The sequence below is a fragment of the Schistocerca americana genome, chromosome 1, assembly GCF_021461395.2.
Source record: "Schistocerca americana isolate TAMUIC-IGC-003095 chromosome 1, iqSchAmer2.1, whole genome shotgun sequence".
In the NCBI taxonomy this organism is placed as follows: Eukaryota; Metazoa; Arthropoda; class Insecta; order Orthoptera; family Acrididae; genus Schistocerca; species Schistocerca americana.
Window position 1 is genome coordinate 147966936 of NC_060119.1, and position 14229 is coordinate 147981164.

At 44.4% G+C, this 14229-nt stretch overlaps 1 pseudogene; it reads right to left on the reverse strand.

The window, feature by feature from the left end:
- Positions 1–9971: 9971 nt before the first annotated feature.
- Positions 9972–10089, reverse strand: LOC124555184 (annotated as a pseudogene).
- Between the last annotated feature and the right edge of the window lie 4140 nt (positions 10090–14229).

Consider the following 14229-nt stretch of genomic DNA (forward strand, 5'->3'; position numbering starts at 1 on the left):
GTGTATCTTTCTGTGTTTCCTTTGACACTGTTTGTGTGTGTTGTTTAGGGAGGGATTCTGTCTCCCCCGAGCAAAGTTGTTTCTGCAATAGGAAACACTGAAGGAGGAAACTGAAGTGCAGTGACTTTTCGTAGGGATACAAGGCCCTTGGCGAAGCCACGGCAGCTGTCCACAGGTGTAAGTACTGGCATCAGTTGAAATCATTGCTACTGATACCAGTGGTCTAGTCGTGCATACACACAGTGTCTGCTGCCCCAGTAAGATGCTGCCTATTCGGATTTGCAGCCGCTGATCGTTAACAAACTATTCTCACACCGCTTGGTAATGAAATGCAGTGATGAGTTACGTCTTCGAGTCAACATTCTATTCACAGCAAAGTAAAAACTAACTCCCAGCAAACTGACTCTGTGATAAGTGCTAATACAATTAGTGTAGTATTGTTTTCCTTTCAATCTTAATGTCAGAAGAAAAACTGTTTAGTGTTTTAAAATAGGGTGAAACAAGCGCAATGAACGAATTCCGAGAGTTCTGAAGAACAGAACTAACCAAAGGCGGAAAGTCTTCTTCCCATTTATTTACAAGATTACTGACGACATTGGAAAAGCTGTGGCAAAGCACCCATGGGATTAAAATGATTTTTACTATCACAAAGTAGATAAATTCCTTATAAATGTAATTCACTTGCTGCTACCCTCGCAGAGATTTCTGTGAATTACCTGGAATACACATTTTTGAGTCGTATTCAGAATTCGTATCCAAAATTAAATCGTATTATCGTTATGTAGACGACATACTACTATTGTATGAAGGATGCGATCAGGACATTTCTAATTTATGTGCCCATTTCAGTTCTACGCAACCTAATATTAAATTCACTTTCGAAGTGGAAGTGAGGGATTCACTAAAATATTTAGACATCTCTATTACTTGGAGAGACAATAATCTTATTTTCAAAGTATTTCGTAAACCCATTTGCACCGACATTACAATTAATAAAGATTCAGCTCATCGGAATACTTACAAATGGGCATATTTTCGCTCCACGATATACAGAGTTTTGAGGTTAAATATAAATCAGGAAGTAAGATATAAAGAATTTTAGACGAGTAATTAAGTGGGTATAGCAAATGGGTATAAAACTACAAGTATTCGTACATTGTTTTATTCTATACAGAAGAAGAAGTCCAAGGTAGTCAAAAAAGGGGATCAGAAAGGTCGTTTTGTTAGTCTAACCAAGCATGGCCCCGAAGTGACGAAACTGTGCAAGTGTTGAGAAAGGTCTACATTAATGTCTCGTTTAAAACGAGAGGTAATTTACACATATGATTAACGCATGACGTAGGACAGAAATAAAAAGAGTATTTTTAGTAAACCAGGTGTATATATAAGATACAATGGGGAGACAACAATAATTTCTATATTGCTAAGATGGGGAAAGATTTCAGCGCTGCACTACTGGCCATTAACATTGCTACACTAAAAAGAAATGCAGATCATAAACGGGTGTCCATTGGACAAATACATTATACTAGAGCTGATATGTGATTACATTTTCACGCAATTTGGGTGCATAGATCCCGAGAAATCAGTATCCAGGACAACCACCTTTGGCCGTAATAACGGCCTTCATACGCCTGGGCGTTGAGTCAAACAGAGCTTGGATGGCGTGTACAGGTACAGCTGCCCATGCAGCTTCAACGCGATATCACAGTTCATCAAGAGTACTGACTGGCGTATTGTGACGAGCCAGTTGATCGGCCACCATTGACCAGACGTTTCCAGTTGGTGAGAGATCTGGAGAATGTACTGGTCAGGGCAGCAGTCGAACATTTTCTGTGTCCAGAATCGCCTGTACAGGACCTGCAACATGCGGTCGTGCATTATCCTGCTGAAATGTGGGGTTTCGCAGGGATCGAATGAAGTGTAGAGCTACGTGTCATAACACATCTGAAATGTAACGTCTGTTGTTCAAAGTGCCGTCAATGCGAACAAAAGGTGACCGAGACGTGTAGCCAGTGGCACCCCGTACCATCACGCCGGGTGATACGCCAGTATGGCGATGACGAATACACGCTTCCAATGTGCGTTCACCGCGATGTCGCCAAACACGGATGCGACCATCGTGATGCTGAAAACAGAACCTGGATTCATCCCAAAAAATGACGTTTTGCCATTCGTGCACCCAGGTTCGTCGTTGAGTACACCATCGCAGGCGCTCCTGTCTGTGATGCAGCGCCAAGGGTAACCGCAGCCATGGTCTCCGAGCTGATAGTCCATGCTGCTGCAACGTCGTCGAACTGTTCGTGCAGATGGTTGTTGTCTTGCAAACGTCCCCGTCTGTTGAATCAGGGATCGAGACGTGGCTGCACGATCCGTTACAGCCATGCGGATAAGATGCCTGTCATCTCGACTGCTAGTGATACGAGGCCGTTGGGATGCAGCACGGCGTTCCGTATTACTCTCCTGAACCCACCGATTCCATATTCTGCTAACAGTCATTGGATCTCGACCAACGCGAGCAGCAGTGTCGCGATACGATAAACCGCAATCGCGATAGGCTACAATCCGACCTTTATCAAAGTCGGAAACGTGATGGTACGCATTTCTCCTCCTTACACGAGGCATCACAACAACGTTTCACCAGGCAACGCCGGTCCACTGCTGTTTGTGTATGAGAAATCGGTTGGAAACTTTCCTCATGTCAGCACGTTGTAGGTGTCGCCAGCGGCGCCAACCTTGTGTGAATGCTCTGAAAGGCTAATCATTTGTATATCACAGCATCTTCTACCTATCCGGCCGAAGTGGCCGTGCGGTTAAAGGCGCTGCAGTCTGGAACCGCAAGACCGCTACGGTCGCAGGTTCGAATCCTGCCTCGGACATGGATGTTTGTGATGTCCTTAGGTTAGTTAGGTTTAACTAGTTCTAAGTTCTAGGGGACTAATGACCTCAGCAGTTGAGTCCCATAGTGCTCAGAGCCATTTGAATCTTCTTCCTGTCGGTTAAATTTCGCGTCTGTAGCACATCTTAGTGGTGTAGCAATTTTAATGACCAGTAGTGTAGATACAGAGAGTACTCATATCCTAGTAATGTCAGTGCTCTGAGACAGTATTTGAAAACGAAGCATGGCTTACTGTCAATAGTCGAAGGACTGAAGGTACTGCAAATGGCCTCTCGTAGTCGTCTGTTAGACATTTTGGAAGTATTTGAAATACATAAGCATCGAATCTGTCAGTGAAAAAATTGTAGTAATGTCATAACTGCTAATGACCAAACTGCTGAGGTCACGGGTCCGTAGGGTTGCATACTACTTAATCTAACTTAAACTAACCTATGCTAAGGACAACACACACACACCCATGCCCGAGGAAGGACTCGAACCTCCGGCGGGGGCAACCGCGCGAACCGTGACAAAGACGCATTAGAACGCGCAGCTACCCCGTGCGGCATCTGTTAGTCACATCCGTTACTTTTTTTCTTTTTTTCTTTTTTTTCTTTACTGTTCTTCAGTTCCCCATCCGGGACGGGCTGGCAGCAGCATATGCGCTACTTTTCAGTCGAAAGACATTAATTATGCAGTAGAAGACATTTAAAATTACAAAGGAGAAAATATGGGATACATAAGTATAAAAAGGGGGAACATAATGGAAGAGAACAGACAAAAAGGGGGCGACTGTAAAATGGAGATAAAAACCTTAAAAGAATATTGTGCACAAAAAACCTCACACAGGGACGGTTAAAAGAACACAAGGCGAAGTATGGCTGGAGCATAAAAGTAGCGATGGACAGCGTAGCACGTAATGATCACTGATAGTAACAGTATGTAAAAGTCCAACACACAATTGTAATCACAGCTCTGGACGCACAGGAGAACAGCACCAAACACTGACGTAGCGCACTGATGACGATGAGCAAACACAGGATCTGCCAGGGGCATGGAGATGAGGGAAAAGGGAAGAAGGGAGGGAGGGCAGGAGTGGGGGGGGGGGGAGAGGGCGGGGGCGTGTCGAAGAGAGCTGGGGTGGGAAAGACGTGGGGGGACTTCGTTGAGGAGGGGTTGCAGGGACTAGGGGGGGGGGGGGGGAAGGAGGAAAATCCGCTCTGGGTAAGGAGAGGAGAGGAAAAGGGGGGCCGTGGGGAGGGGATGGAACAAGGCCAGGCTACAGTTGGAAGGAAGGGTGGATGTCACGGCGAAGTTCAACATCCAGGAGGGGAAGGTGCTGATGAAGGTGATGGAGGGTATGGAGGTGGAGAGAGGGAGGGATACAGCGACAGAGGCGCGGCAATGGGCGGGGGTCCGTTACTTAATGAGCAGGAGTTTTTCAGTAGGGACTGGTTCTCAGATTTGTTTGAAGACACTGTACGAAATGTTCCTCGTATTTGACTCAACTGCTCTAAGGTTGCTTAGATTAGGCATATTATCTAGAATTTGTGAGCTATACACGATGCACCCATTTTATCTGAATATATGTTAGTATCTTCCGCCCTGTTAGATAGCGCCACCATTTTCATGGCTGATCTGAGTGACTGTCTTGCAAGTCTTCATCTATAGATCCTGTAGACTCCAAGAGATGGAACCACTGTTCTCGCAGGCCACCACCACATTGTATCTGCCTCGCTGTGTACCTTCCATAATTACAGACGATGCATTGTGCATCGGTACTTTGCATTTCACCAATATTACTACTTGTTGCTAGCCATTTGACTTACTTTATAATTTCATTGCAACACGCGCATGCTTCCTCACCACGCATTCCGCATTACGGGCACAGTAAATTTAATTTCTCCAATCGAATGTAATTAAATTACATGTATATTACCTTGGGGTTAAACTGACGAAAGATGAATGTTTGGGTTTCGCTAGAAATTCTCTAGCTCTACAGTTCCATATTGTTATAGACATTTGCCCTGAGTTCCGTATAAGTTCAAATGGAATCCATTAATTCCGAAATAGTATGATCGCTGTTTCAGCATTGCGATTTTATAGGCACCAATTTTTTGTCAACTGATGATCCTAACTTTATATTCTCAACAACCACAATACGGTAGACGCTTTCTGGATGTCCTCAAGCATCTACTTCAAGCTGAGCTATTGTACATTTCTGATACTATACCTTTACGTTTTGTAATCTAAAATGAACGGAAGAAATTGAAATATTTTATTTCAAATAGTTTCCACTCATCTAGGCTTACGTAAATAGTTATACTGTATGTCATCCATTGTTTGTTCGACTAATGTAATGATTACTGATGGCCATACTCATGTAACATTTCTTTTTATGATGGTTGTAAGCTGATAATAGCTGGACAGTTATACGGTCTATCACTAAGTTAAAAAATTTAAAAGATCTCCTTTTGTTGTATAATAGTTCTTTTTTATTTCAAGTTGTTGCCACTCATGTGGGCTCACCTAAATGATTCTGTTATGTCATTTATTACTTGCTCGTGTATTATGGTATGACTACATTTGGTGATACTTATGTAACATGTTATTTAGTGATGGTTTAAACTTATTCCTTTACAACTTATATTTTATTTATTATCTATATCGGTTTTATGTTTATATTGTACCACACCCGTTAATAGTTGGAGATGTCTTCTGATTATCGACTAAAAACTATCTCTGTACCGTTTTTTACGATGCTACCTAATGAAGCTCATTTCATGTTGTTAGTATGTGAGTTTCTCTTCCATAAAAGTAGCATAAATGTATTTTTTGTCAAATTGTTCACGAGGTTCTAAGATGTACTTAATTACAATCCATAGAAGTTTTTAAAGTTACTCTTTCACTTGCTTCATGTGAATAACACTACCGCCACCTACTGGCCTTCGATTACTCCTTTGGTAGCTTAATCACCACACTCAGGCTGGCACTGATTTTAGTCGAACAGACAACGGAATTGTCAAATATGTCTACGTGAGATGAGGTCTATATTGTTCAGTGTATGTGCTCACTTTCATGAGTTTTGAACTAAAGTTTGATTCTAATGTAAGTACAATACTAATTGAAATTTCTGTATAATGGCATACTTAGATGCAAACTTACGTTATTATGTATATGTTTCCAATAGTTAATTTTCTTGTACACTTCATTCCACAGCTTCGGTCTGGTGATGAAATTTTGAAACGCGTAACACTTAATAAAGAAATGAATTCTCGAAAGGCGTTGTGTTAACTATGAAAAATAAGCAACTGGTGCAATTTTTCATTATTTAAATCGCTCTGGAAACCTATTAAGGCCTTGTAAAGTACATGCCACGCAGAACTGTTGCTTTATTACGTTCCACAGAGTAACCAGAACGGGTTGATGGCGTTTATAATTATTGTTGGGTGCTAAACTGCATGGTCATCAGCGACCTTCCTCAAGATGCTGGTACAAGTGTACGAGTAATTACTCTTGATAGAAGAAAAAAAAAGACAGACACAGTTACAAAAAAATTTGATATACAATCAGCAATATAAACATGTGGTAACACGAATAAACGCAGACATTTTTATATGTGGTACATTAATAAGTACACACATCGGTGTTTTGGTTGTCTTTTCCCTACATCGAACAGTCTTTCTATAAACCCGTGACAAACTTTACGACCTGACGTTTTCTGCACAGTCGTAACTGCACTTCTAACAAGTAAGTGGACTACGCCTCTTAGTATAAACTAACCATTTTGCGTCGAAGTGTCCACACTTCAACACGTGACCCCTTCCAAGGGGAAACTAGGCATTAATGGCTTGCTGTTGCCTTTGAACGCTTTGAGCTACTACCTAATCTAGAAACATACAGCTTGTAATAGATATAACTATTAGTTTGAATATTACGTAAATACTGATGTAATGTTGTTCAGTACACCGTTATCGGTCACCAACAGAAATATTTGCACTTATATCTGTTACACGCTGTATATTCTTAGCGCTGTCACACATTAATAGTAGTAATAAAACAGCGGATAGAAGGGAGCTGGTTGATCGCGGCAAGAACACGATGAGTCGACCACCCAAAAACACATTAAAACCTTCGTCCAATTAAATTGGGCCAGAGTTCTCATGCCACACAAAATGCCAACGATTTCCTTACCAAGACATTTTCCTGTGAGAATTTATGCACATTTCGTGAGCAATGAATAGTCATTGGTGTTATACATCTGGTTAGTATCGTGCTGTGCAGGACCAAAACAAGAGGACAATGTTAGGTGTTCTCTTATATTCCCTCAATAAAATCCGTCTATGAAGTGAACTATCTGTGTACTATGCAGCGCTATGGGCGGTCATGAAGGCATTGGAGCACATGTGACTTCTTGACGGAGGGAAGTTTCTTGTCTGCACGGATTCCCTTGGTGCTCTGTAGGCTATTCAGCAAATCCAGAATGAAATTTTCACTTTGCAGCGGAGTGCGCGCTGATATGAAAGTTCCTGGCAAATGAAAACTGTGTGCCGAACCGAGACTCGAACTCGGTACCTTTCGCGGACTGATATGAAACTTCCTTGCAGATCAGAACTGTGTGCCGACCGAGATTCGAACTCGGGACCATTGTCTGTCGCGGCTAGTGTTACGCCGATTGAGCAACTCGAGCACGACTCACGACCTGTCCTAACAGCCAGTGCCTCGTCTCCTACCTTCCAAATTTCACAGAAGCTCTCCTGCGAAACTTGCAATACTAGCGCTCCTGGAAGAAAGGATATTGCGGAGACACGCCGTAGCCACAGCCTGGGTGGTGTTTCCAGAATAAAAGACAAATATTCCGAGTTTGAGACTCGATCTGGCATATGGTTTTGGTCTGCCAGAGTTTCATATCAACTCACATTTCGATGCAGAGGGAACATTTCATTCTGAAAACAGCCCCCGGCCGGTGGCTAAGCCATGTCTCTGCAATATTCTTTCTTCCAGGAGCTCTAGTCTTACAAGTTTCGCAGGAGAGCTTCTGTGAAGTTTGGAAGGTAGGAGGTGAGGTACTAGAGGAAGTAAAGCTGTGAGAACAGATCCTGAGTCTTGATTGGGTAGTTCAGTCGGAAGAACACTTGCCCGCGAAAGGCAAAGGTCTCTAGTTTGTGCCTCGGTCTGGCACACAGTTTTGATCTGCCAGGAAGATTCATATTCAGCAAATGTTCCGAGCAGACAGGATACTTAAAGTGGTCGAACACACTATACTCCTCCTGCACAGGCAGAAGAAAGAGGTGACCGTCTGCTGAGTTGCTTCGTTAACGGCTAAAATTGAGGCTTAGTCCATTGGAAGACCAGATTTCCATCCTATCAGCGTACAAAACACACGACGTTCAAACATTGTGCACAGTGAATGTGCCGCTGTACAATCTCCGTCACCCAGCCGCGTGGGGGCCGCTTTGTAGCTTGTTGGAGCTCGAAAGGAAGTGCACCATGGCCGCTGGCCACTTCCAGTCTTTCCCACTCAGCCGACATTCTCCTTGTTATCCACGACACAATAGCCTAAAGGTGTACGTTAAGGCGATTTATGTTATTTTCCCGCCAGGCTCCTTTCGCTGCTCTGTCAGCTCTCTCATTCCGCGCGATGCTCACATGTCTGGGGACACAGCAGACGGTTACCTCTTTCTTTTGCCTGTGCAGGAAGCGGAAAGTCAGTTGTACCACATGAAGTATCCCGTCTGCTGGCAACATCTGGTGAATATGAAACTTCCTTGCAGATTAAAGCTGCGTGTCGGACCGAGCCTCTAACTGAAGACCTTTGCCTTTTGCGGGTATGTGCTCCACCGACTGACCAACCCAAGGACGACTCACGAACTGTACTCATAGATTTCAGTACCTCGTCTCCTACCTTCCAAACTTCAACCTGGGGGGATGTTTCCTGAATAATAGTTTCACTCTGCAGCGGAGTGATATGAAACGCTGGCAGATCAAAACTCTTTGCCGGACCATGACTCGAACCTTTGCCTGACATTCTGGAAACATCGTCCGGGTGTGGCTAAGCCACATCTCCGCAATACCGTGTTTTCGTCTTGCGAGTTCGACAGGAGAGCTTCAGAGAAGTTTGCAAGGTAGGAGGCAAGGTACTGACGGAAGTACAGCCGTGAGGACGGCTTGTGAGTCGTCCTTGGGTGCTCAGGCGGTAGAACACTTGCCCGCGGAAGATCCCGAGTTTGAGTCTCGGTTCGGCACACAGTTTTCATTTTTCAGGAACTTTCATATCAGCGCACACGCCGATGCAGAGTGAAAATTTCGTTCTGGGTTTGGCGAATAGCCTACAGAGCACCAAAGGTGTGGTGTCACCGCCAGACACCACACTTGCTAGGTGGTAGTTTTAAATCGACACGCGGGTCCGACATGTACTAATGGACCGCGGCCGATTGAAAATTACCACCTAGCAAGTGTGGTGTCTGGCGGTGACACCACAAAAGGAGTCCGTGCAGACAAGAAACTTCCCTCCATCAAGAAGTCACATGTGCTCCAATGCCTTCATGACCCCCGGCAGCGCTGCATAGTACAGAGACAGGTGACTTGGTAGACGGATTTTATAGAGGGAAGATAACAGAACACTCAACATTGTCCTCTTGCTTCCGTCTAGCAAAAATGGTTCAAATGGCTCTGAGCACTATGGGACTTCTGAGATCATCAGTCCCCTAGAACTTAGGACTACTTAAACCTATCCAACCTAAGGACATCACACACATCCATGCCCGAGGCAGGATTCGAACCTGCGACCATAGCGGTCGCGCGGTTCCAGACTGACGCGGCTAGAACTGCTCGGCGACAATGGCCAGCTTTCGTCTAGCACAGCACGACATTAACAAGGTGTATAAACTAAAAACTAAACTCCGCCTGAACAGGCTATGAATGCCCAACGGTACCGACCGGCCACCGTGACATTCTCAGACCACAGGCATCACTGGATGCGGATATGGAGGGGGATGTGGTCAGCACACAGCTCTCCCGGCCGTTGTCATTTTTCTATTTCTCGATCAGTTAGCTCCTCAGTTTGCCTCACAAGGGCTGAGTGCACCCCGCTTGCCAACAACGCTGGGCAGACCGGATGGTCACCCATCCAAGTGCTAGCCCATCCCGACAGCGCTTAACTTCGGTGATCTGTCGAGAACCGGTGTTACCACTGCGGTAAGGCCGTTGGCTACAAGGTGTATAACAGCAATAATTATTCATTGCCCACGAAATGTCTTCAAGGACTGTCGACTTCTTGACTGGTGGAAGTCTACAGCAGACCGAAGTTGCACCTCACGAACTGTCATGACCAGTTGAGACGGCAACAATGAGAGCTGCGTGTACCGGCTGCTCTGTCTCGGCCACTGTGTGGCGTTTACACGGCCTCTGCAGGTGGATCGGCTTTTGTGTCTCACGAATAAGGGCGCGGCAGCGTCGGGATAATGGCAGCGAGATTGGTATCGCCCCGACCGGTACACCGGTAACAACACGCCTGGCTTCGGGTCCCACAGCGCAGCTGGTCTCCGGTCGCTCTGATTCTCTGTATCTCTACACACACACTGTACCTGCGCCCACGTGCACGTGTGTGCTTTACGTGTGCGTTCGCGCGTGTGAGCGACTGGAGCGAATAGAGCGCAAGCCATCGCAGTGCAGACGCTGCTACAGCAGATAGGCATCGCTGGAGCCGCACTGAATGCCAATGAAGGGCTGCTGTAATCACATCCCTCGTTCGCGTCCGATTCTCTGCAAAAGAAAACGCCACGAACGTCTTCTAGTCTGCAGGGAACCGTGCGTGCGGTGAACCTGGCCGCTCTCTTGCTGACCTCTGCTGCCTCTCTATAATTTTGATGATGACGCTGCTTTTGTTTCGCGTGCTAGATACGAAGATTACGTGTATTACTCTGCGCCGTATGTAAGAAAATGGTAAGGGTTGTTAAAGTCCATACGGACGAAAATAATTGGGAAAGTCTAACGCAGTATGCTAAATTAAGTCGGAACTATTGGCAGTACATTGATGAAAGATTAGATGAACAATACACGGCGAACACCTGCACTTTCGCACTCACGTAAAAAAAAACTATTTATTTCTCTTTACTCCACGCTTCTCGAGGCGAAAATGCCCATCTCCTAGCACCACGACGAGCCTAGGCTGAATCTATGGGCATCTGTAATACTAGACGTACGTATGTCGGATTACCGTGTCAGTCCTTGTTATCTCAATTACTGAACGTGGAGATTATGTAGTCCACAGACAACCGACCTTGCACTACTGTTTTTTTTTCAGATGCAGTGATGAAATTATATTGTACGGTAATCAATGTTGATCTGACAACCGTAATCTAGCACAGCGACGTAGCGAAGTAATCTTGAGCAGAAATCTGTGAGATTATACTATTGCCCCCATTTTATTTCTCTCTGTTCACCTATGTTCTAAGCGTACAGGCTAAGTCTGTGGCCTGAAAAAAAATTGCGCTAAATATTCTTCCACAGAAGATTGGAACGAGTAGTTGAAGCAGACGTTGGGGAAAATCAGTTTGGCTTACGGACAAGTAGGAACATGCGATGCAGTACTGATACAATTGCTTATCTTAGCAAATACCAGCAATAAAGAAAAAAATCTACTTTTATAGACTTTGTAGATTTATAAAATGCTTTTGGCCTGTTGGCTGGAACACGCCTGTCGTAATTCTGAAGCTATCAGCGAAAATTCAGACCGAAAGGGAGGCAGTTGTTAAGAAGGGAGTCAGGACTCAGCCTATCCTCGATGTTATTCGATCTGTATGTAAAACACACAGCAAAGAAATCTAGAAAGAAATACTGAAATGAAATTAAAGTTCAGAGAGAAGAAATTAAAATATTGCTTCTCGATAACACTGTAATTCCATTAGCCCAAGCCGGCCGAAGTGGCCAAGCGGTTCTAGGCGCTACAGTCTGGTACCGCGTGACCGCTGCGGTCGCAGGTTCGAATCCTGCGTCGGGCATGGATGTGTGTGATGCCCTTATGTTAGTTAGGTTTAAGTAGTTCTAAGTCCTAGGGGACTGATGACCTCAGAAGTTAAGACCCATAGTGCTCAGAGCCATTTGAACCATCAGCCCAGGTAAAGGACTTGACAGCTCAGTTGAGCGGAATTCTTAGCGTGTTGAAGAGACCAAGGCGCAACAAGAGTAATGGCGTGCAGTTGAATTATGTCAGGTGACGTAAGGGAGTTAGATTAGGAAATGAAGCGGTAAAAATAGTAGATTGGTTTTACTACCTGATCAGCAAAATGACTGGTGCGTCAGTAGTGAACAGGATAACTACACGTACATCTACGTGAGTACTCTGCAATTCACAGTTAAGTTCCTGGCAGAGGGTTTATCCAACCGGCTTCAAGCTATTTCTCTAACGTTCCACTGTCGAACAGTGCGCGAGAAAAACGAACACTTAATTATTCCCGTGCGAGCTCTGATTTCTCTCATTTCATTACAATAGTCATTTCTCCCTATGCAGATGGGCACCAACTAAATATTTTCGCCTTCGGAGGAGAAAGTTGGTGACTGAAATTTCGTGAGAAGACCCTGCCGCAACGACAAAAACCTCGCTTTAAGGATTGCCACCCCAATTCGTGTGCTGTGGCGCTCTCTTCCTTATTTCGCGATAGTCCAAAACGAACTTATCTTGTTTGACCGTTTTCTATGACCTCTGTCAATCTTAACAGAAGTGGATCCCACAGCGTACAGCGATACTCCAGAAGAGGGCGCACAGTTGTAGTGTAAGCAGTGTCTATTCCAATGAAGAATACGAGTTTGTTAGTTTAAACAACAGTTCATGGCATCCTATTGAAGATGTCATAATTGTAACATTTCTGAAATGTTCATTGTTACCATAAACATCAACGTTTGGTTTGAGTGTTGAGATAACACTCTTCAGCGTTCTGAAATACTCAAGGTACATTTTACAGACTGGGATGCTGAAACCATGGTAAAAAACAGAGAAGTAGTCAACAAACAAAAAACACTGGACAGGACATTACTTACTATTAATAGCTATGACAAAGGCAGCAACTCTTGGAACACTGCTTAGAATGACACTGTTGTCCTGCTGAAAGCTACCAGAGATGACAACACCAACTCGATATCTAAAACAGTTGAGAGTAAGATAGATATGCAGAAAAATGGGAAAGCATCCTTGACAACCCAATTCACGAAGCTGCCCCAGGGTAGTATGCCACCAAGTAGTATTGTAGGCTTTCTCAGTATCCAAAAATATAATCAGGAAGTGATGCTGACACAGGAAAGCCTCCGCTTCAAGGAGGGCTGAGTTATCAAAGGTGGAATGATACTTCCTGAATTCACTTTGGAAACGACTAAGGAGCTGTTTGGATTCTGAGATCCAGACAAGGTGGCTGTCGACTATCCACTCCAAGGTCTTTCCCATACAGCTAGTGAGGACAACAATATAACAGCTACTCAGGTATGTTCAGTCATACCCAAGTCTTAAAAATGGAGTTGAAATGGACTCCCACCTCAAGTCAGAAAAGAGACCTGATGTTCAAATGAGGTTAAAATGGGCTAGGAGTGTTTCTTTTATTTACCCTTTGAGGTGCTGTGTATAGTATGATGGACCCTGCCATGACCAGGTGATGTGTCATGAGCTGCAGTTAATGCAGAACCCATGAAGAAGGGACGGTTGTATTCTTCAACAGTGGTGAAACTGAAGTCCCAACTGTCCCTTGTGGCATTTTCGGGTAGTGCAGTAGGTATCACAGTGCCTCACAAAGGCTGCAATGCTGATATGTATCCCAACCCATCTCACCATTTTAGTTTCTGACAATTGTTTATTGCAACATACCTGTGGTACTAAATTGCTGAAATGGTCACCTGTTCAAAAAGTTCCAGTTGTATGTTGCCTGCCTAATGGCTTGCAGTGGCAACAACTTGATTTTCTATGTCTTACATATATCAAGCAGTGTATATACAAGTGTATAAGCCCAGGATCTCCTGCACACCTCTGGATCGATTTCAACCAAATTTGGTACAAAAATAGATGACTTTACAGGTATCAGCGCTGTGGGGTTTTATAACCTCTCAGCTACAGTAGGAGCAGAGATATGGGCAAAAATGTATTTTTACTGCCCCTGGAATACATGCTGCCCTGCGTGACTGACGTGTTTTGTGGGAACAGTATCAGAATGCCAAATCAACTTACTTTGCAGAGCATCTGTTTGTCAAGGGCAAGAAACAATTTTCCAGGGCCTGACATGTAGGCTGTTCTACATGAAAGGTGTGCTGTGGGAGCAGATTGCATATGTCAGTGAGCATGGCTGGAAAAGATGGACAGAGGATGGACA